This window comes from Vitis riparia, chromosome 13, assembly GCF_004353265.1.
Source record: "Vitis riparia cultivar Riparia Gloire de Montpellier isolate 1030 chromosome 13, EGFV_Vit.rip_1.0, whole genome shotgun sequence".
Classification (NCBI taxonomy): Eukaryota; Viridiplantae; Streptophyta; class Magnoliopsida; order Vitales; family Vitaceae; genus Vitis; species Vitis riparia.
This window is the reverse complement of record NC_048443.1, coordinates 20878255-20900467: the sequence shown is the minus strand read 5'-3', so window position 1 is coordinate 20900467 and position 22213 is coordinate 20878255.

Here is a 22213-nt window from a genome sequence, read left to right as displayed (position 1 = left end):
TCTTGTTAGACTAGGTTATGGCGGTAACCACTCCTACTTGGACTCTAAGTCCTACTCAAACTACAATTATAATTTCAACAAGAATAAGACTCCTACTCATACTCATACTCAACTTGTAATCTCACTTTAAGTCTAACTCTACATGTTACTGTTAGGTATGCCTATATAATTAGCTCATGTGTGTACTAAACTATTTTCTTGGTTTGTACCTTTGAGTCACATCATGCTAAGGCAACTTACCCCTGCATTCATTCTATTATTGTTTCAACCTTGCATCTTGCCCAAGCCTTTTTCTTGGTGCATCAACATCTTAACATTGCGCCATGATTGTCAGATCATCTCAAATAAGTTGCCCATGGCTATGTGTTTTAGCAAAGGGTCACTACCCCCCTTATTGGTGTCTAAATCCCATGCTTTGCACCTTTGTGGTACTGTAATGGCAGCACGCCATACCTCATCTTCTCTTGGTACAACAATGAGTCATAGCATTGCACCCATGACTCCTCATCCGTGCACAAGGCATTACACCCTCATATGTAGCACCCCACATCGTGTCTTAAGCCAACTTCGCTGCTACTTCATCGATCTCCATGCCATATTCAAGCAACAAACCATGGTGTTGCAACCATGGCTCTTCAAATCGCTCTGCATAAGACATTGTGTCCTTATGCCACTATTGGGAGAGGAGTCTTAATCACGTGTCATGTGATTACGGCTGTAAGTTGTACACCACCACATGTCATAGAGCTCATGTATGGGTGCCAACAAGGCTTGCCCTTTGTGCCACACCTATGCCACCTTGTCTCATTTTGAGACTTAACCATCCCCCTTAAAGATTATCATTTCAAGTTGTTTTAGAAGTTTATAGAGAAGACATCATCTATACTTGAGGAGGAATAATGAATTTATTAAATAATTAGAAAATCCATAGATTCCCAAAAACCTTCTTGTTGCTTGTGTGTGTGTCCCATGCACATGACTTATTGTGCACATGCGTGCCCTACTATGCCTACCTTGTGTGAGCGGTTGTTGTGTGCATGGCTAGTGTGCACCCCTCATGTGCATAACCAATACGCGTAGCTTCATGCATGTGCCCCATGTGCATGACCTATCTGCAATTCCTCACACCCACTAAAGTGTTGCAACCTAATGCCACAAACCCTCCACCACCTTGCCTCTTTCCTCAAGGCTTCTCCCATGGGTACAAGGTGCTCACCCATGAGGCCCTTAGTGTCGCATGGTCTATGTCAAGGAGCTAGCAATTAGGACAATTGATGGTTAATATGAAAATTAAGAAATTATTAACCTAAGTCAAATCTAACATGACTTCTAACCCAAAATAGCCAATCTAAGTCCAATATAAATTCATTTTTCAAAGCTTGGGTGAAGTTTGAGTTATTTAATTAGATTTTTAGTTAGTAGACTCATTTGGTCAATTTGATAAGATTGTATGATGCAAAATCCACCAATAATGTTTGTTAAAAACTTTTTTCTAATATATTTATACTCAAGTTAGAAAGAAAAATGAAAAAAATATATAATATAATTATAATTTGATATTTTTTAAATCTAAAAAAAAATGAATATTATTATAAAAGATTATATAAATTATAAATATTATAGAAATATAAAATTAGATTTTTGTTAAGCCCATGTTATTTGAACTTTGGTCCAAACTTAACCTAAATAAAACTTAGTTAGAAAAAACTTCATTTAAAATATTAAAAATGATCCTCCAAACTCATTCTAAGGTTTGATTGAGTTCAGATTAGGTCGAGTTAACCCATCTAAGTTGCATATCTAACTTGAATAGTCTATTTAGTAAGCTTTCTTAACATAGTTTTTTAAAAATAATTTAAAAGTCAATTTTGTATGTTTTAAGGATAAAATTTTCTTTGGAAACCAATACTTAAAAAAAAGCGCTAGTCTTATTCTCCATATTTCAAGTAATAAGACATAAAAAAAAAAAAAAGTGAAATATATCCTTAATTTGAATTTATTGTGTTTCCTCTATGCTAACAAAATTTTACAAAAAATAAAAAGGTAAAAATACTAAAATTTTATTTTTATAAATTATCTTGTTTTGAGAAAAAACTTTCAAATACATATAAGTTCTTGTAGACTATAAAAATATTTTCCCCTTATTTTCATTTTGTTTTTTCTTTTCTTTTCTCTTTTCACCTTCCCTTCCTTTTAGCTTCCAAAAAATAAAACTAAAACAATAAAATAAGAGGAAGATTACTCACTTGGGGAAGAAAAAGAAAATACAAGAAAAGAGAAATGTGAAGATTTTGGACAAGGGTAATGAGGTGAACAAAATTGTAGAACTTTTTATCATTTCACATTAAACTTTGAATTTAAGAAAAGAAATAAAGGAAGAAGAAAATTTTGAGTGGAGAAATTATTTAATAATTTTGGCAAGTGAGAATATAATATAACTTTGGACTTGTAAAAATTCAATCCATTGCAAAATGCATAACTCGTGATCTTCTGCCTAATGGCTATATCTCGATCCTTGGTACACAAATGGTGGGGTTGTTTGGGAGGGAGGAGAATAGGGCTCTTTTTTCTCTTTGGATGGTGGAAAACGACTAATTTGAAACACTAACCCTTAATTTATAAGGTTCGCTAACTATAGATAAGTGACTTGAGCCCACATGAGCTTGAATCATTTAATCTAGCCCAAAAAGGGTCTTAATTGATTAATTAAGCCCATAGGGCTTACTAATCAATCAATTAGCCCAATCTAGAGATGTTATTCACTAACCTATGTGCAACCTTGTGTAATTAACAATATGCCTTTATGCATAAAAGTGAACTAAGAGTCGATCAAACCCTGATAAACCATGTCATTAAGGTATATGAGCTCGAGTAGGGACCATTGGGACCCATAGGATAATATTAGTTTCCTTATAATCCAATTTTGAAGTTAATTCAGCATTTCATTACAAAGAATCAACTACATTCCAATATTTTATATAAATGATAACAAGACACTAAGTGTTGGGGTCCATGACTTGTTATCCGTTGCGTACAATTTTCCCATGAACTAATGTCCATAGTCTAATTGAGGATTGAAATGTTGGAATATTTCATCAAAACATCGATGATATTTTGGATATTGAGAGGGGTTGACATAATAACTAGGGTCAATATCTTGGTCAATCGATTTTTCAAAAAAAATTCTCATTTTTTGTTGATTTATCAACAATATACTGAGATTACACCAATTTTTTGGTGTTAATAGTGATTTTTTTCGATGCCATGTTAGCACCTTTTCAATTTGAGATCAATAAAAAAAATTTAATTTTTTTTAGTCAAGCCATGAGGATCCCTAACCTAACCAACTGACATGGCCCACCTTGCCCATGTTGTTTCCATAGGCCTATAGGGGCCACGTTCTTTTCAATAGACTTTTTTTTTCTTTCAAATTGTTGATGCGGGACAACTTTTTACTTACACTTTGAAAAAAAAAAAAAAAAAACAAATCACGTAACCAAGCACTAAGTAAAGTTCAAACCTACGTACTCCAGTTTGCTATGGATGTCAACAGTCATTGAACCGCAACTTTATTATTGCTAAGTGTGTATATGAAAATATACATATATACGTACATATCTTTTATATATTATAACATCTTTTACAAATTATAAATATCTTTTATAAATTATAAATATAAATATATTTGATATTTTATATTATAAATTAATTAAAATAAAATCATTATAAATGAGTTAAATTGTCTTATTATGTATTTTGTATATTAATTAAATATAGGACAAATATAATTTATAAATAAAGTTATTAATATTTTTAAATTTAAAAACTTATCTAAATATTAATGTTTCTTGTTATAAAAAAATTCAATATGTGTGTTATTGCTTATTTTATCATTTGTTGAATTTTTTTTCAACATTTTCACGAGTTTTAATCAATTTTTGTCTCATTGATATTTTCTAATATATACTTATATATTCATAAAATCAAGTTACTAATATATTCGTCGAAACCAATATTTTCAACCTTGAGTCTAGCAAGATGAAAGCTATCAGCCTCTCAAGACTACCTCTATTACCTTTGAGTTCCAGATTCTCCTATTCTGTGATCAACTAACATATCTTAATTCTCTTAGAGCTTATATCAAATTCCACTTAAGGAATTGTCAAGACCATATTTTACATGAACACACTTCCTTAAGATCACCTAAGAGGACACTCTATCTTAATCCCATGAGATATTATGATGCCTTAATTGAAAATACCTATTGCTACCAACTATCATCAATAGTACCCAATCCATAAGGAATATATTATTAAGATTGAGCCTTAAAAAACATGACATGATATAATATATTGAGATTCATTTATAAATTTATTTATGTTTCTTGGTTTCCTATTATTATCTCATTTACATTAATATATACGACTATATCTCTTACATTGTATATGACTTGGGTGCATTATTATGAATTCCTTGTAAGTAGATAAGTTGTCCACAGTTAATTCATGGATTTAGGTAATCCAGTAGAGACTGTAGTATACTACATCCTAATTGGAGGGATGACTTGTCTTGATCATTGAGATAGGTTTCCTATGGTGAGTGCACTAGTGTATATGGTTACATACGAGACAAAACCTATGGTGAATCATGACATAAGGTTATCGATTGTCATAATTCATCAAACTATTATACTGCATGGACTCTCAGCCTTGAAAGAATATTGAGGCTATGTCAAAGTTAATGAGAGACTTTGACTTCTAGGTGAGACACTAAGATAGTCACATATCTCTATGGATTGGGTCACTGTTGATGGAAGCTAATGACAACATGTATTCTCAATAGAGGCACCATGATATCTCATAGGATTGAAATAGTTTGTCCCATTGGGTGAGCTAAAGGATATGTGATTTAGAAGACTATGACCATAACATTTCCTTTAATGAACATTTGACTTATACTCATTGGAGCTAGAGCATGTCAATTGATCACATAATAAGTATGATCTATAATTCAAGGATTGGAGAATTAATCTTGATAGGTGATAACATTACCTTGTTAGATTACGACACTAGTTCATAGGGAGTCTGTATATAGTGGATAGTAGGTTACAAACCCGAGCTTCGTCTTGTTGTTATTTACATAAGGTACTGGAGTACAGTTTATTCATTGTAGCGGGATATTGAATTAACTTCAGAATTGGATTCTAGGGAAGCTAGTACTCTTATGGTCCTATTAGTGCCCACTTTTAGCTCATTTACCCTGATGACATGGTTTATGAGGGTGGATTAACTCTAGGTTCACACTTATGCATAAGAGCGTTTTGGTAATTATACAAGGTTGCAAATGGGATAATGAACAAGGTCTTTGGATTGAGCTAATTGATTAATTAGATGATCATCTGTGGTTAATTAATCAATTAAGACTCAATTTGGGATGGATTAAGTGACCTAAGCCCATGTGGATTTAATTAAGTGACCTAAGCTCATATGAGCTTAAGTCACTTAAGCATAGTAGGGGAATCCTATAAATACTCCATAAAAGGTTAAGGATTTATAAGAATCACTTTTTAGAGAGTTGTCTTTCACTTTTAGAGAGAGAGAAAGCCAAAATTTCCTTCATTCCATTGTCCATCCTTTGAAGTACTAAAATTGTGGTTAGAGACATCGGATGAAAGATTTTAGGTGTATTAGACCTTCAAAATTTTCAGGCTTTTTCTTCACCAGGTGAAATTAGTTTGGGAACATCCAAATTGAAGATAAATTTTTCTAAAGCCTTTAATCTAAATCCTTAAATGTTAAAAATGTTGTTTTTCGCTTCTGTTACATAGGATTTAGAGATTTATGGTAGATTGCATGTACCTATACGATCTAAGGTATAAGAACAAAGTGATCCAGGGTTCCCATCATATATGATCACTTTAAGATCTTATCTATAAGTCAAATTCATTGCTAACTTTAGCATAAGCTTAGTATTCTCTCAAGGTTGAGAGACAATCACATTATGGCAATTTGGTGAGGTCATGACTACTTGATAGCCTTATGTCATGACTCACTGTAGGTCTTGTCCTATGTGTAACCATACATACTAGTACACTCACCATGGGAAACCTATCCTAATGACCAAAATAAGTCATCCCATTAATTAAGAGGTTGTGCACTACAACCTCTAATGGGTTGTCTAGGCTCATGAACTAGTTGTGAGCAAGTCATCTACTTGCAAAAAAAAACACATGACTTGGCTCTTCTATCCAAGCAGCATACAATGCAAGACATGTAGAGTAGAATGCTTATAAAGTATAATGCATAGAATGAGGATAGATAAAAGTCAAATAGAACTTTATTAATAAATAATAAATTCTAAAGTTTATTGCATCATATCATGCTTTTAAGGGCTTTATCCTAACATTATCTTGGTCATCAAAATGGATTCATGGTGAGTGTATTGGCGTGTATGGTTACATGTTGGACATGACCTATGGTGAATCATGATATTAACTATTAATTAGTCATGATTTCATCAAGTTATTATGCTGCACGAGCTCTCAACCTTGAGAGAATATTGAACAACTGTTGAAATATTCAATTCTTTGTTCTACATGTTAGACCTGGAGGTAGTCATATATTCCTTATGGATTAAATTGTTGTTCATTAAGGTAGGTGACAACATGTATTCTCAAGGTAGACATGATGATATCACATGAAATTGAGATATTGTGTTCCATTAGGTGATCCTAAGGACTTGTGATCATAAAATTTGTGGTGTCATACTCATTCCTTTAGTGGAATTTGACATTGACATATGTGTTAGGATAGAGCCCTTAAAAGAATGGCACGATGTAATAAACTTTTGATTTTTATTATTTATTTAATAAAGTTTCAACTCACTTTTATCTATCCTTTTTCCATGCATTATATCTTGTAAGCATTCTGACCTGCATATTTTACATTGTATGTGACTTGGGTGCATTAGGAGTTGCACAGAAGATCAAAGTCATGGGTTCCTTGCAAATAGATGATTTGTTCACAGTCGATTCATGGGTTTAGGCAACTCATTAGAGGTTGTACTGCACTACTTCCTAATTGGATAGATGACTGGTCTTGACTATTGAAATGGTTTCCCATGGTGTGTGCACTAGTGTGTATGGTTACACATTGGATAGGACCTACGATGAGTCATGATTTAAGGCTATCAAGTAGTCATGATGTGGACCCACATTTATCACGTGCACTTCCACTCGATCGGCGATACTCGCTTTTATTTATTTGTGAAAAATTAATTTTGGACAAAAGTTAGAGTTGCCACTTATTTTATTTTATTTTAAAAGGAAAATAAAACAAGAAAGAAAACCTTAAAAAAGTGACTTCATAGTTTTTGGAAAAACGTGACTTTGAAAAACCCGAATCTAGGTCCGGGGATTAGGTTACCTATTAAGAAGGTACCTTTAAAAAAGTAGCATCCCTTTAAGTCCTAAAGAGGTTTCTACTGACTAAGTTGAGGGAAATGTGGCAATTAATTGGCTGATTGAGGGTATCTAGGTAGACTAAGGTGATTTCCAAAAAATAACAAGCTAAACAAGAAAACAAATCACAAATCATGAAGAATATTTAGGGTGCGTACCCAGACTGCTTCTTAATCGCTATCACAAGACATCAAAATTAGTTTAAATAATATATCATCTAGCATGCGCTTTTATCAGAGATAATCGAACAATGAAACAAGATGTCAAGACACCCAAGCATTATCAAACATAGGCACGATTCACAGTGATAATCGCATTCATAGAATTTAGAAGGTGGGTGTTAGGGGGCGTACCTAGATAACATAAGTGACTTGTAACGTGCTTCCGCAAGACATGAGGGGTTAGATAATAAATAAGGAAATAAGGAAATCCTAGCATGCTTATTATCTAATTAGCATAACAAAAATGATCAAAGTATACAAAATCATCAATTATCACACACATCTTGTATATAATTCTTAAAAATATATAGATAAACATGATTTCAATAAGTAGCAAAGGTGGTAGCAAAAATAGGTTTTAAAAAGATTTTCTTATGTAGGGGTTTCACCAATTCCCCAATTGATGTACACAGATCAAGCCTAGGATTATCCCATTTATTTGGGACCACAAGCTTTGATTCATGTTTTACTCAAAACCAAATTTTTCATTGAAAATTGAGAAAGATGCAAACCGATCAAGAAATGATTGCATAATATTATAAGAAAATGAGATTTTGATTTTGAGGACTCTAAAGGAATCTTTAAAATAAATTTTTAAGATGAGCATTTTGAGAAAAGTATTTTATTTTAAAATAAAAGAAATTAATTTGAAAAACAACAAAATGTATGAGACAGGATACCAAGCAAAACAAAAGAAAACAAAATCACAAAGCCGAGACAGATGTTAAAGAGATTTACTTAGCCGCTTTCTTGGCATGTTGGTTATGCAAGTTTGTTCTTTCTTGGAGAGGTGTCAACTTGATTCATCCTGGAGTTTTCAAGGTAGCTAGTAGAATGACTCAAGGTGAGACATTTAGCCTTGTTGTTCCAGTGTGAGCAAGCATTTATAATGGCTTAAATGAAATTGCTTGTCTTCGAAGCCTAGGACTAATGCATCTATTTTCCCTATTCATTATTTATACAGATGGTTAGGTGAATATTTTGATACCCATTTCATTTCTCCTTCTTGGAACCATCCCCTACGAATGACTTATTATGCCAACGAGTTTTCTACTAAGTGTTTTGATGATTTGCAAGCTCAAGCTTTGATAATTTCTTACAAATGCGTAAAGTTAGACCACTTGGCATTGTGCCACAAGGACCGTGTGCACTGGACTGATAATGAATCTATTAGTGTTACCAAAGCTTCTTACCTCATAAGTCTTCGCTCTAGCTATTTATATTTGCGACAAGGTAACCATCGGGTGATCCAACCGTATTATCCTCATTGGTTTTCTAGGCAATTTGGGTATCCTCAAGGTCTTTCGGGGGGTTTTCTAGAGATTTTTCATATTGGAACTTTAGAGACGGTGTATCAACATTAGGAGTCATGCATTAGGCTTGGTACCTACTCCAAAGTTACTATACTAGGTTATCATAGTCTTAAAGAGTTTTCAGTCACCAAGACTTAATGCGGTTGGTGGATCGGAGTGCATAATCTTGATAAGAAAATTCTTACTGCTGCTTATATAGAGCCTCCTCCTGATTCTTCTCGACAAATATCCTCAAAATCTTTAGAGAATAGAACGCGCAAGGATGACTCAAGTTTTTCTACTAAGGAGAATGTTAAACACAATATTGAGAATGATTTTGATGATTTACCTGATGATTCAAGAGCTTCTTCTAAGCGCTCAATGGGTGGACATCAAACTAATACCTCTACACACTTAAAGCATGAGGAAACTATTTTCAATGATGGTAGTACTCGCTATTACAAGACTTTGAAGCAACATAACAATGCACAAGGTATTTATGTATCAGACAACAACTCTGAAAATACAAGTGAATGTCACTTCAAACGTTGAAATATTAGACCCAACCCTGTGTACTATGATGAGACTAACTCTCATCCTTTTGATGTAAATGTCTTCTTTGCTGACGTCCCAACTTCTACTCAACCAATGAAACTTGATGGTGAAACGGTAATTTTTTTTTTCATTGATACTAACAAAAATAATTATTTGCCTTAGGTGGCAAGTGACAACCAATTTTTTTATGAAGGAGATGAGTCATCTCCTAAGGATCGGTTTAAAAATGTTGTTGCTACTAGGGAGTCAATGCCCTTTACCTCGACTATGCAACGAGATAATCACTCAATCATCCCATTACCTTTGCCTCATTCTCGTTTGGATGATGAAGATATTACTAACATCTTAAGTGATGTTCTGATTGAATCTCAAGGTCAAAAGACCACAATTGGAGATACAACATATGATGAATTGACACTTTTAGTAGTTGTAAATTTAATTGTTGAACAACAATCTCCATGCCCTACTGTGGTTACTCCTTCTACTTCCATCCACACATTCGACGTCGAACAAATCATCTTTAATGCCCAACGCTAAGCAACACTTATGATAGAAGAATACATTAAGGAGATGATTATCAAAACTTCCAATGAGTGTCTCCCATTATTGAGAGGAAAATTTGACAAGCTTTTCAATGCTATCACGAAGATTGGAGTGAACCCTTCACCATTGAAGTCTCAGATTGAGAAGTACATGGAAAGTGTAGATCACCTCGATGCAATGCAACGCATCCATTCTATGAAGATATCTCCGAAAGTACAAAATGAACGTTTAGCTATTGTTGTGTTTCAGATTGTGGATACTCTAAACTCTGAGGGTGTATAGGAAAACCGTCGTCAATCATTAAAGGTTGACTTAGCTACTCTCGATGCTAAACAAGAAGCACTTAAGAAGGAATTGGAGCAACTAGGTATGCAAAAGGAGCATCTTCACAACTCAATCTTAGAGATTGATGAGATTATAACCAATAAGCAGAATGATGTTTCTCGCTTGAGGAAAGAACACGTCATTATCGCCCAAACCCCTATGCTTATTGATGTCGATGTCAAGACTTTAGAGACACTTCAAGAAGCCTTAAGGACTCAACGTGATGAGCTTGCATGCTTGGTGTGGATGTGATCGTTGTTCATTTTTACTTAGTTTTAGCTCTCATTCTTTTCCTTCATTCATTATTTTTTTTATTAAGATGTAATAAAGTCTATCATTTGTTTAGCTAGATTTATTTATTAATAAAAATGAGACGTTTTTTTTGTAGTGACTGAACTCAAGTGGTTTTCCCGAGTTGCCTATGTACCCTTCAAAGAGAGGAGATCGACTCAAACGTATTTCTATTTTTTTTATGTTTTAACTTTTGTCAAGACTAAAAGAAAGATTTAATCTTGCAAGCATATGTCCTAATTTTTTCCTAAGTCGTCTTTTCAAGTTTTCAACTTAGTAGATTTTTTTTTTTTTTTAGTGTATCGTACACAGTTTATGCTCATGCGGGCCAGGAGTGACACTTGTCTTGAGTTTGATTGAAGAATGATAAATTCATGTCCTTGGAACAAAGTTTAATTGAGGGTCAAAGATGACTTATTCTCAACCAAACTTGTGAAAACCTTTCTTAAGCATTTTGGAGAACAAAAGAAGTCCTTTGAATTCGTCTTGATTTTCTTTAGCCTTAAAAGTGGATGAATGACTCTTTTATACTGTGTTCGATATTCTTCCACGAGCTTGTTGAAGAATGTTTCAAGCTTGGACTTGATTTTAATCCAAGGGTGGTAAACACGTGTTATTGGAGCAAAATTTAATTGAGGGTCAATGATGACTTGATCTCAAGTAAACTTATAAACAATTTCCTCAAGTGTTTTGAACAACCCAACCTTACATTTTTTAGCTTTGAAGGTGGATGACTGACACTTTTGTTTGTGTTTGATATTCTTCCATGAGCTTGTTGAAGAATGTTTGGAGTTTGATTTTAAATTTTGAAGCTTGATTTTTGGATTTAGCTTTTGGGTTGCATCACCCTTTTGAGAACGCGTCATGCTGAAAGAAAATAACACTTGTATGTAGAGAAGTTGGAGATTTTAGTTTGGAATCTCCGAATTTGACTTCTTTAATACAAAGAGTTTGTTCCTCGGTTTAAGAAGTTTGCCAAGAACGATTTTTATTTTTTTTTACTACAGTTTAAGCTCTTGTAGGATAGGAGCAATATGCAGTTTAGGCTCATACTTTAAGTAGCATTACTGGAATGCCAAGGTTTGAAAACAATTGTGGTAAAATTTGATGTCATGCTCTCTTCATCATCATTAGTGAAAGTGATGGTTGCACAACATGTTGCACAATTATGGCATTTGTTCTCAAACTGTTTTGTCCCCTTTATTTTTGTAGCATAGAGTGATGGATTCCTATGTATCTAGATCAATGCAATTTATGTTTCCTCAAGAAGTTGTAACATTTCATGGATATTGAAGAGCGATGGTAAGCACTGTAGGTTTGCTACTACCTCATCATCTTCCTTGGTTTTGCTTGGCTTTGCACCAAAAGTGTTTTCTTCATCCTTACTTGACTCATTTTCTTCCAAAATCTCATGACAAGAGACTATATGAGTTGATGTCACCATCCTTCTATTGAAGAACTCTAGAGGGAAGTATTCTCCTAAGGTGATAGGGGTGATGAGCTTTTGTACCAATAGGTCATCAACCTATACAATCACTTGTTTTATTTTAGGTTTCTTTTTTTTTCTTCGCATATCGATGAATATTTTGCTTACGTTGTTCCTTCTTAGGAAGATTTGGGTATGGATGAGATTCTTGCTTCTTACAAGGTCTTCTTCGTGTCACTAATGTCCAGCCTTCTTCGTTATACGACATTGATTCATTATCAAAATAGAAGTGAAAAAGGGTGTCTTGACATGACACTTGTGTTTGCTTTGGTTTCGATGACTTACATTGGATAGTACCAACGCATGTCCCCAATGTCTTAGGTGGAACATGTAACGAAACAGGATTGAGGGACCCAAATGTGACTGTAATATGATTTGACTCTACTACTTCATCCAGATCTAGATGGATTCTTCCTTGTTTTGCAAGTTTCATTATGAGATCTTTTAAGATGAAACATTTTTCCACCAAGTGACTAACGATTTGATGGTAATGACAATAATTCGGATCATTAACACGACCCATTTTTTCTGAACACTTGCACTCAGGTAGCTCAATAACCTTTTTCTATAGCAGGTCTTCCAACATGCTAGACACATCAAAGTCAGGAAAATGATACTTTTTCTCCTCTAATTCCTTCATGGTGAACCGACATCTCTCATTTTCCTGGATTGGTCTAGCCTCTTTTACTTCCTTTTTTTTATCTTGCGTTGAGATTTTGATAGGAGTCGCATTTACTGTCATTGACTCTTGGATGGGTTTTATTGAATTCTTATCACTTGATTTCCCATTGTGTCTTTCTCTTTGCTGGTCAATGATAAGGTCCTTTTTAGCACCATGGTTGGCTATGTTGAGCTCCATGTCATGTGCTCGAGTAGCTAATTCTTTAAAGGTACGGGTGTGGACCCCGCATTTCGTGCTCATGCGTTTCCCACTCGATGGCGAGCTCGATTTTTGTTTTATTCGAAAATTTGATTTTTATTGATTGTTTGAAAAATGACTTGGAGTCGCCACTTATTTTTGTTTTATTTTTAAAGGGTAAACAAAATAAGAAAGAAAAACCCTAAGTGTGACTCCTTGTTTTGGAAAAGGTTGGTCTACGAAAAAAATCGGATCGGGTTCGGGGGTTAGGTTACTTATCGGGAAGGTACGGTAAAGACCGTAGCACCCCTCTAAGTCCCTAAAGTCGGGTCTCTACTAATAAAATGAAGCAATCATGGCAATGGACGAGTAAAACAGTGAATACCGGGAACTATCATGCACATATAAGAATCAACACATGCATATAGGAATACCAGAATGGGTGTAGATGCATACCTGGGCAATGATCTTCAATGCGCTATCAAGAAGTGAGGTTAGCGTACAATAACAATCATGAGATATGTCACAGAGCATAATAAAATCGATCATTCATGGCAATTAAATCAATCAATCAATTAATCAATCAATTATAAAATCCCATATGTCGGGGCCCCCACCAAAACCCGATTAATCTTGCCTGAATTAATTCCATAAATTCCATTATTCGGAATTACGGAATTTAATCTTTGCTTATTTTTAAAACATTTTAAAAGATCTTGAAAGATTTGAAAATTGCTTGCTGAATAGAAAGTGGAAGCAAATTTTATTAAAAAATGTGATTCTTGGGCGATCCTAAAAATTCTAAGGATGAAAGATGATAAAATTGGGATTATTAGAAAAATCAGAATTAAAGAAGGATATTTACAAAATAGGGTTTGGAAAACTCTTTTAAAAAAAAAAAAAAAAACAGGGGATGAGGAAAGTAGCAGGATGACACGTGGCTTAAAAAAGAAGAGTTGCATGTCAAAGGTGGCCATGCAACTAGGAGTATGAGATTATTTATAAAGACCTAAAAAGGATGAAACGGAGAGAAGAGGACACGTGGCTCAACGGTGGCCAAGTAAACTGTGAGCAAGCTGATATGAGCCCAGGGTAGAGTGATGGGATTGAGTATGGGATAGCTACTAATGCTTGCAGCCGAGATTGGATGGCGCGCATGCACCTCTGGAATACTGGTCCAGCAAACAGCGAAAACCCAGCACTTAATGCTTGTGCTATAGATGTAAAGCACTCTAGCAGTGGAAAGAAGTCTTTGTCTGAATTGGAAACTAGCTGCCGCTTTGCAGTTAATGGAGACATCAAAATATCAAGGTATCTGGAATGGTTCAGTTCTCCTCCAACAGCATCTGCTGAAGTGCCTGTAGCATCATATAAAATTCGGAGGTCCCTTTTCTGATATCTCCCAAAAGTACATAGAAGGTGTTGTAGAACGATTGCTACATGTGATGTCAACTCTTCTGCTGCCTCCTCTTCGAGAATAGCAAGAACTGAACATACAGCGTCTGGTACCCTCATGTTAGTGTCTAAGACTCTTTGTAGAAGACCCATATGGACCCGATTGAGCTGATCATAGCCTTTTTGATGACCAACACCTTAGACAATGGATTTATTAAACTGAGAAAAAGCCTAGCAAGTAACACTTCGCTCCCTGTCAACCTTCTTATTTTTCATCTGGTGTAGAAGAAGTAGTCTTCTGGGTCCCGAACATATGAGATCTTGGATGATTCTAAAAAAAAAATCAGGTAGCCTCTGAAAGCGGACTGCATTAGAATCAAATTTCTCAACTGTGCTGAATTTTGCAACGATAAGTCGCTGAGTGATGGCAATTGGCCATTGAATTAGTTCCTCTGAAGGCCAAGACTTGTGAGCATGGAGAGCTGGTTGAGGTTATGAGGCAGAGGACCCTTCAAGCCCAGGTTCTGAACCTGAATCTGAGAAACCCTTGAACCACTGCAGAAGGCGTGATCCCAGCGTGGGATACAGCATGGGTCATCACCATTTTCAGGCCAGTTCAAGAGCTCTGGATTCTTCAACCCTTTTCTGAACTGGTTCAGAATTGCAAGGTCATTTGGGTCTGTTGCAGTGTAGGTGAGCATACCATTCGGTAAACATAATCACAACCCTTTCAGGAAACAATCACAGCAAAGAGGAAGTGCGATCTTCCATACCCACTCTCCATATCCAAAGGGGAACCATATAGCTGGCAGCCATTACAAATGAGATCAGCAAATGAACTTATCAGATGTGACACTTCTGAAAGTGGGAAACAGTCCCGAGATATTCTCTCTTCATGCGCTTTCCAGTTTTTTTAATAGTGGCCTCTTCTGTTGATAGCCGTGTAAATGCATATCATGAAGACCAGACCCAGCTTGTTGTACCCATTCTATTACCCCCCTAAGCTTTTCCTTCATTGATATCCCGAATTGAAAATCCCTAATCAAATCATCCACACCCTTTGAGATAATTGATTCGTAAGGATGGATCAAACATAGTAGAGATGAGCATTGGATGGTTCGAGCCTCGACAAAATCTCCAAATCTTGTAATCCAGCGGTGCCATTCTTTGGTACAGTGAAGAATGAGCTTCAATCCCAATGGACCGGATACGACTGAAGTGACAGCACCAAGCCTGAAGGATTACATCAAATCATATTAGAATGGCAGCAGGCATGAAATCTGAGACCCTGAAGAATAAAATCCCAGCAGTGCAGAATCCGTTGTAAAGGATATGAGCAGGATGGTTTGAGGCGACAGCGAATCAGCAACGAGGTGAGCATTATTCAAGCTTACATGCAGAGTCAAGAACTGCTCTACAACAGTTTGAGATGCCATAAACACACCGACTTCTTCAACCTCTAGCTCGTCACATTATATCCGAATATGGAAACGCCAACACGTCTTCAGCATGTAGTCAATCAACCTGAACATGAAGCTCGACAGTCCCCTCAGCATCTATTGATGTCACGGTACATAGAGGGGAAGAACCATCGAGAACAATTGCAAAGCTTGATGGTGAGAGAGCCACGAAGCTAGGACCCTCACTGATCATGAGTCCATGGCTGTGGTTGCTTGGCGTTCCGGTGATGACAGAGGCGTCTCGCCGCCGGCGGCTTCGAGGACAGAACTATCTCTCAGCCAGTAACAAAAAGCACCCTGCTCCCCCCTCTCTAGCTTGCTCCTCCCTCTCAATCCTCAGGTGACCCCTCTTCTTTCCAAGGTATCTTTTCTCTCAAAGCCCATATAATGAGCGAGATCCAGGAACAGAGGTGGCCTGAAAACACCTCTTTCTTGCGAGACCAGATGGGTATCCAGTTGCTCTGCTTCACTCTTTCTGCTTCATACCCTTTGTGGCTTACTCTGTTTCTCTCATTTCTTCTACTCCCAGCCTGCTCTTTTTCTTTTCCTCTTATCCCTCTGATTCTTTCTAAAGCTCTCTCTTCTAAGCTAGAAAACAATCTCCTCCTTCCGAAATATCTCTCAGACTCGCCCTCTCAAACTCTCCTCTCCCTCTCTCAAAAACCAATGCCCTTTTCTTTCTTTCTCCTCTCTCCCGGATTTGCCCTCCTAACAGCCTCTGCCCCCACAGCTACCCCAAAAGCACCACTAATCTGCAGAATCCCTTTTCTCTCTCCCGGATTTGCCCCTCTAACAGCCTTCAGAACCTCATGCCACCTGTCAACCTCTGATTTGCTTCCCAAAAAGCAAGGTTGATTCCCTCATAGCCACTAAGGAGGCGACACGTGGCTCGTTGGGGCTCCTCCACGTGGCAAAAACAGCTGCAGCAAAGAATGGCCTAAATGCGGGGTCCACAACGGGGTCATATCCCTTGGAGAATGTATCGGAGACCCCAATGCATTCCTTGTATGCCCATCTCTAGGTTGATACATCATATAATATATCTTTGCAGTCAATGCTTAAGGAATGCCAACAGTTGATATAATCTATAATTGACTCGTCTTTCTATTGCTTAGTGTTAGTAAGTTCCATCATACTTACAGTTCATCGGGTGCTATAGAAACGGTTGAGGAATTCACGTTCAATTTGGTCCCAACTATCGATACACTCAGGTGCAAGGTCTATGTACCAATTGAAAGCATTCACTTGAAGAGAACAGACGAATTGTTTAACTAATAAGTCACCATTTGTACCTGCATTGTTACAAGTTTCAACGAAATGGGCAACATGTTGTTTTGAATTTCCTTTCTCATCAAATGATTGAAATTTTGGAGGTTGATAACCCACATGCATACATAGGTTATCAATCCTCTTAGTGTAAGGTTTAGAGTACATGAGCGTACTTTGTGAGTGTCCACCATACTGCGCTCTAATGGTGTTAGTTATCATGTCCTGAAGTTGTTGGACAGATAATGACGCCACTGAGGCAGATTTTGTCATTTGTTTCTTGACTTGCATTGTCCTATACATATGTGGTACATCATCGAGAGGAGATGCAACATTCAGAAAGTGGTTGAGTCCTTGACTCACCCGTATTTTGTACTTGTGTCTCAACCTTGTTTATAAGGGAAACTATTTTCATATCCTTCTCCTCAACCGTCTTGGTGAGTTTAGCGATGCCATGAGCCATCTCTGCTAATTGTTCCTCTACGGATATAGTGTCGGTTGCCATTACCGACATAGTCATCGAGAAAAGAGAAGTAAAAGAGTCGGAACGATTGGAGTAGTTTTCCTCTTTTGACATTCCAGTTGGCGATTCAAAGTGTGAGTCGGTGCTAGAGTTGGCATCGGTAACAAAGCAAGAAGATTTATCCCCAAAGTCCCTTAGTGTTGAAGGGAGTTTTCTCCTGCTATAAAGACTATGCATCTTTGCCCCCAGAGAGGCCAAGGTGATGAGTGGTTGGTGCTCATCATGTGTTCTTACCGATTTTAGCAAACAAACATAGTTACTTGTTTGTTTTGTTGAAAATGAAGATGTTGATTTTGCTTTGCTACCAGTCATGGGGCCCGTAGTGACGTCGTGTGTTGATTGTGCAATGACGATCTAGTCATCGCCCTTGTTGATATGCACAACTTGAGTTCTTTTGGGTGCCATCAACGTAGTAGAGATCAATCTTCTAACAAAAGATATGAGAAGCAGAGATGTCCCACTGGGTGTGCCAAAAATTTGTACGCACAAATTTCGTAAATTTTGGTCCTATAAAATTAGCAAAACAAATAGGAAAATAATGCGAACAAAATATTTATTGAAATTAAAAATATTGTGGGTACAATCTCAAAAATAATATTCTTTCCAAAAGAATGTTTTCCCTCTGATTCTTTTCCCTTGATCATACTTTGGAAGACGACGATAACGTTTTCTTGATTTCAAAGATCAATCGAGGGCCACAAGTGGCTTATTCCCGAATAACCTTGTCGAATGGAAAATAACGCGTGTAGCAATTCTTTTGTCGTTTATCGAACTTGCAAGGAGATTTGATGAAACTATTTCTTTTGTTGTGAAGCCCTTTTTCTCCTATGAAGTTACCTTTGGATGTTCTCCTTAGGATTTTTTTTTCTCGATTTTTCTGATTTCTCCTCACTTCTTGATGGAAGACACATTTATTTATAGGTGAAGATAGAGAATTTAAATTTCAAATTCTCGAATTTTAGTTACTTAATTCAAGGGATTTAGTTCCTTGATTTTAGCAAACTTTCTTCTCCGGGAAGTTTTACCAACAAGATAATAATAATGATAATGATAATTTTCTTATTATTATTATTATTATTATTGCCCTTTTTATAGTTGGAGATTAGAGAAACTTATCTATATATATATATATATGTACGTATATTTAATTTATTCATTTTGAAGACCAAATTAGTGGTAATTTAATCCACTAATTTTTTTATGTCTACAAATGATTATGGCAACCCACCTACGTTCACTTTTCACTTTCCACAATCTCCAAATCGAGTAAGGTTGCATTAGCCAAAGCTCCCAACATAAGTGTGAGAGCTATTACCTAATTTTCAGCATGCTCAACTATGTCGCCCGAGTAAGGCACCTAACATTCGATAATAGGATAAGAGGGGCGTCTATTAAAACATGAGACATATCATAATTGATGCCCTTAATATGAGGAAACTCAGAAGTGATGATTCTAAGAGTGACCCCAATACCACCTCTCACATCAACCAACACTTTAAGGCCTTCAAACCCTTTGCAAATCTGGAGTATCCTCTTCATTATCAACGTAGTATGATTTGACATTGCCTCATTGAACAGCCTCTTGAATCTTTGATTTGTTCCTAGGTATTCAAATGATGTCATTCCGTATGCCTGATTGAAAGTAATTCCTCCTTCTAGTATAACATCATTCAAGTGGTACCTAAGAACAACCCAATTGATCAAGGTATAAATATAACCATACAGTGAATTCATCATCTTAGTCCTAAATCTTTCGATCCTCCTTGTGTTTGTTTCTCGAGACAATCAAAACCCCATTTTTCTCTTAAAAATCCCACTACTATTCCCAAAAAATAAAAACAAAATAATAAAAAGGGAAAAGAAAACCCCATTTGTCTATGGAAAATAAACTTCAAAATAGGGAAAAAGAACAAAGCTAACTATATAGTACCGACTTTCCATGAAAACCTTGTCATGGTGCAACAGAAACAAAAGACCAATTGACCCATCGTCTAGGTTTTGGGTGAGGAACTTGCAAATGGGTCCAATGTCGTACAATCTCAAATTATATGTAATATGGGTCCAACGCCATACAATCTCGATTATATGTAATATATTTTAATTATTCACAACCAGCGTAAAACAGGGCTTGTGGCTGAAAAAGAGGTGATCAGTTAGGTATGATGACGGTGATGCTTTGGATAAGCTGGTAAGTTGATTTATTTTTTTATTTTTTTATTTAAGGTTGATTTATTATTATCTTTTTTTATTTAAGGCTTGGGCTTGCTTTAAGTATAGGGTAGGTTACAAACACCTAGCATAAATGATAGGTTGAGGGGTATTTTTGAAAATAAAAATTGATAAGGGTAGTTTTGGGAAACAAAAGATGTAAAACACCTTGTACTTTTATAAGTAGTATAGATTATTATTATTATTATTATTTGAAATTTTTTTCCCTAGAAAAATTATAAAGTAAGAATTTGAAAAAAAAAATAGAGTTTATTCTAATATTAATAAATTAAAAAAAATCATATTCTTGATAATAAATAAATCAATAATAAATTTGTATTTATTATATAATATTAATAATTGTTTAATATAATAGAGAATAAAATTTGTTGTAGGAGTTTTTTAGATATAAAATATTTTACAATATGGTTGTACTTTAATATATAGTATAAAAATAAATAAATGAATAAATAAATATTTTATATTAAATAAATTAATCATAATTAAAATAATTATATATTATTAAATTTATTATTTAATAAATAACCTTATTACTTTTTGAATTGGTAATTATGATTAAATAGGAAAATATTTCCTCTTAAAATTTTAGAAAATAAAAATATATTAATCCTATTTAAATACGATTTTTTTTTTTTTGCACAATATTCCTAAACTTTTAGGAAACTAAAATAAGAATCTTACAATGTGTTTGTTTCTAAAGAAAAAGAATTCCCAAATAATAATAATAATAATAATAATAAAATATCTAAAATGAATGGAAACATTTACATGGAATATTCCGATTGTCAATTGATTTGGATGTCATGACAAGTAAACGGACATTTTTGGGAATAATTTGATGACTTATTAAAAAATTCATGTATTTAAAGTTATTTTTAAATATATAATGATAATAGTAATTTAAAAATTTTAAGGTTTTTTTTTTCTATATATTTTCATATTAGTGAATCAAATCTCACTTTTCCAAGTTTTTATATGTTTTCAATTTTTAATCTCATAGATTTCAAGAAAATCGTTCAAATAAAAAGGAATAAAAAAATTTAAAAAAAATCATTTTTTCAAAAAGTATATATCCAACTTATAAAAGTCTTGAAATTCAAATACACTATATCAAAAAGTATAATCATTTTTTAAAAAAAGTATACATCCAACTTATTTGTAAATAATTATTTAATAAATTAAAAAATAATTTTATTTATAGTTATAATAAATTAAATTAATTTAAAAATAAAATTAGAAATAAAGACCATATGTTGTATTCATCACTCTGAGGCATTCTTCTGCTGTCAACTAGCTAACTCAAATCCAGAAGAGTCAAGTAAAACAAAATTTAATTAAATTTTGTTTTCTTCTGCCCCGGGAGAGGTGGAAGAATCAAACGACTCAAAACTTCTTTTCAAGTCTGAATCCTCGCCTATAAATAAAGTTGCAAAATTCATCAACAGGCAGAGTTGGGAAGAAAGTTTAGAGAGAGCTTGAGATAGTGAGAAATTGAGAGTTCAAGTTTTGAGTCTTCAATTTTGAAATTTTTTTAATCCACTTCCACGTGCAGGAGAATGAAGTTTTGTTGCTCTAATAATTTTTTATTATGTGGAGAATTTTCTTTTATTTTTCTTGAAGTTAATGTTGCAATTCTTTTAAGGGGTTTCCTATATTTGAAAAACCAAAGGAAAAAAGGAATAGTCATCCTAACTTGTTGCATATATTTTTCATATTGTTTTCTTAAAGCATTTCTAACTTGAGAAGGAAGTTGTTGAAAATAATTTCTTTTTGCAGTATTTTCAGGAGAAAAATAATTTGCTTTGATCAATTCTACTTCAGGAACAAATAATTATTGTTTTAGAACTCTCATAACACCACTCGGTTCTCAAGCAGAGTGATACTAGTGAGAAATTGAGAATTTAAAATTTTTCTCTCTTATAATTTTCCTCCTTCAGTCTGTTGTATTCATCACTCTGAGGCATCCCTCTGCTGTCAACTAGCTTGTATTCATCAACTCTCTGTAATCAAGGTATATTTTCAATAAACAATATTTTCAAATTCAAATATTTGTGTTTTTATGTTTAAATTTATGCAATAAATTAGACAAAATTAGACATTAAATATTTTTGTTTTTATGCTTGGAGATCATTAGATAGAATTAATTATTGCGTGCATGAACTGTTGTATGTTGTTGTATGTCCTGGGTGCAAATGTTCATTAGAAATAAGTGATAAACTTAAAAATTTAATGATAGGATTAATGATTGATAAAGAAAATGAAGAATCAAGTGAAAATTATGACTCAGAAGAAGATAATCAAATACTGATA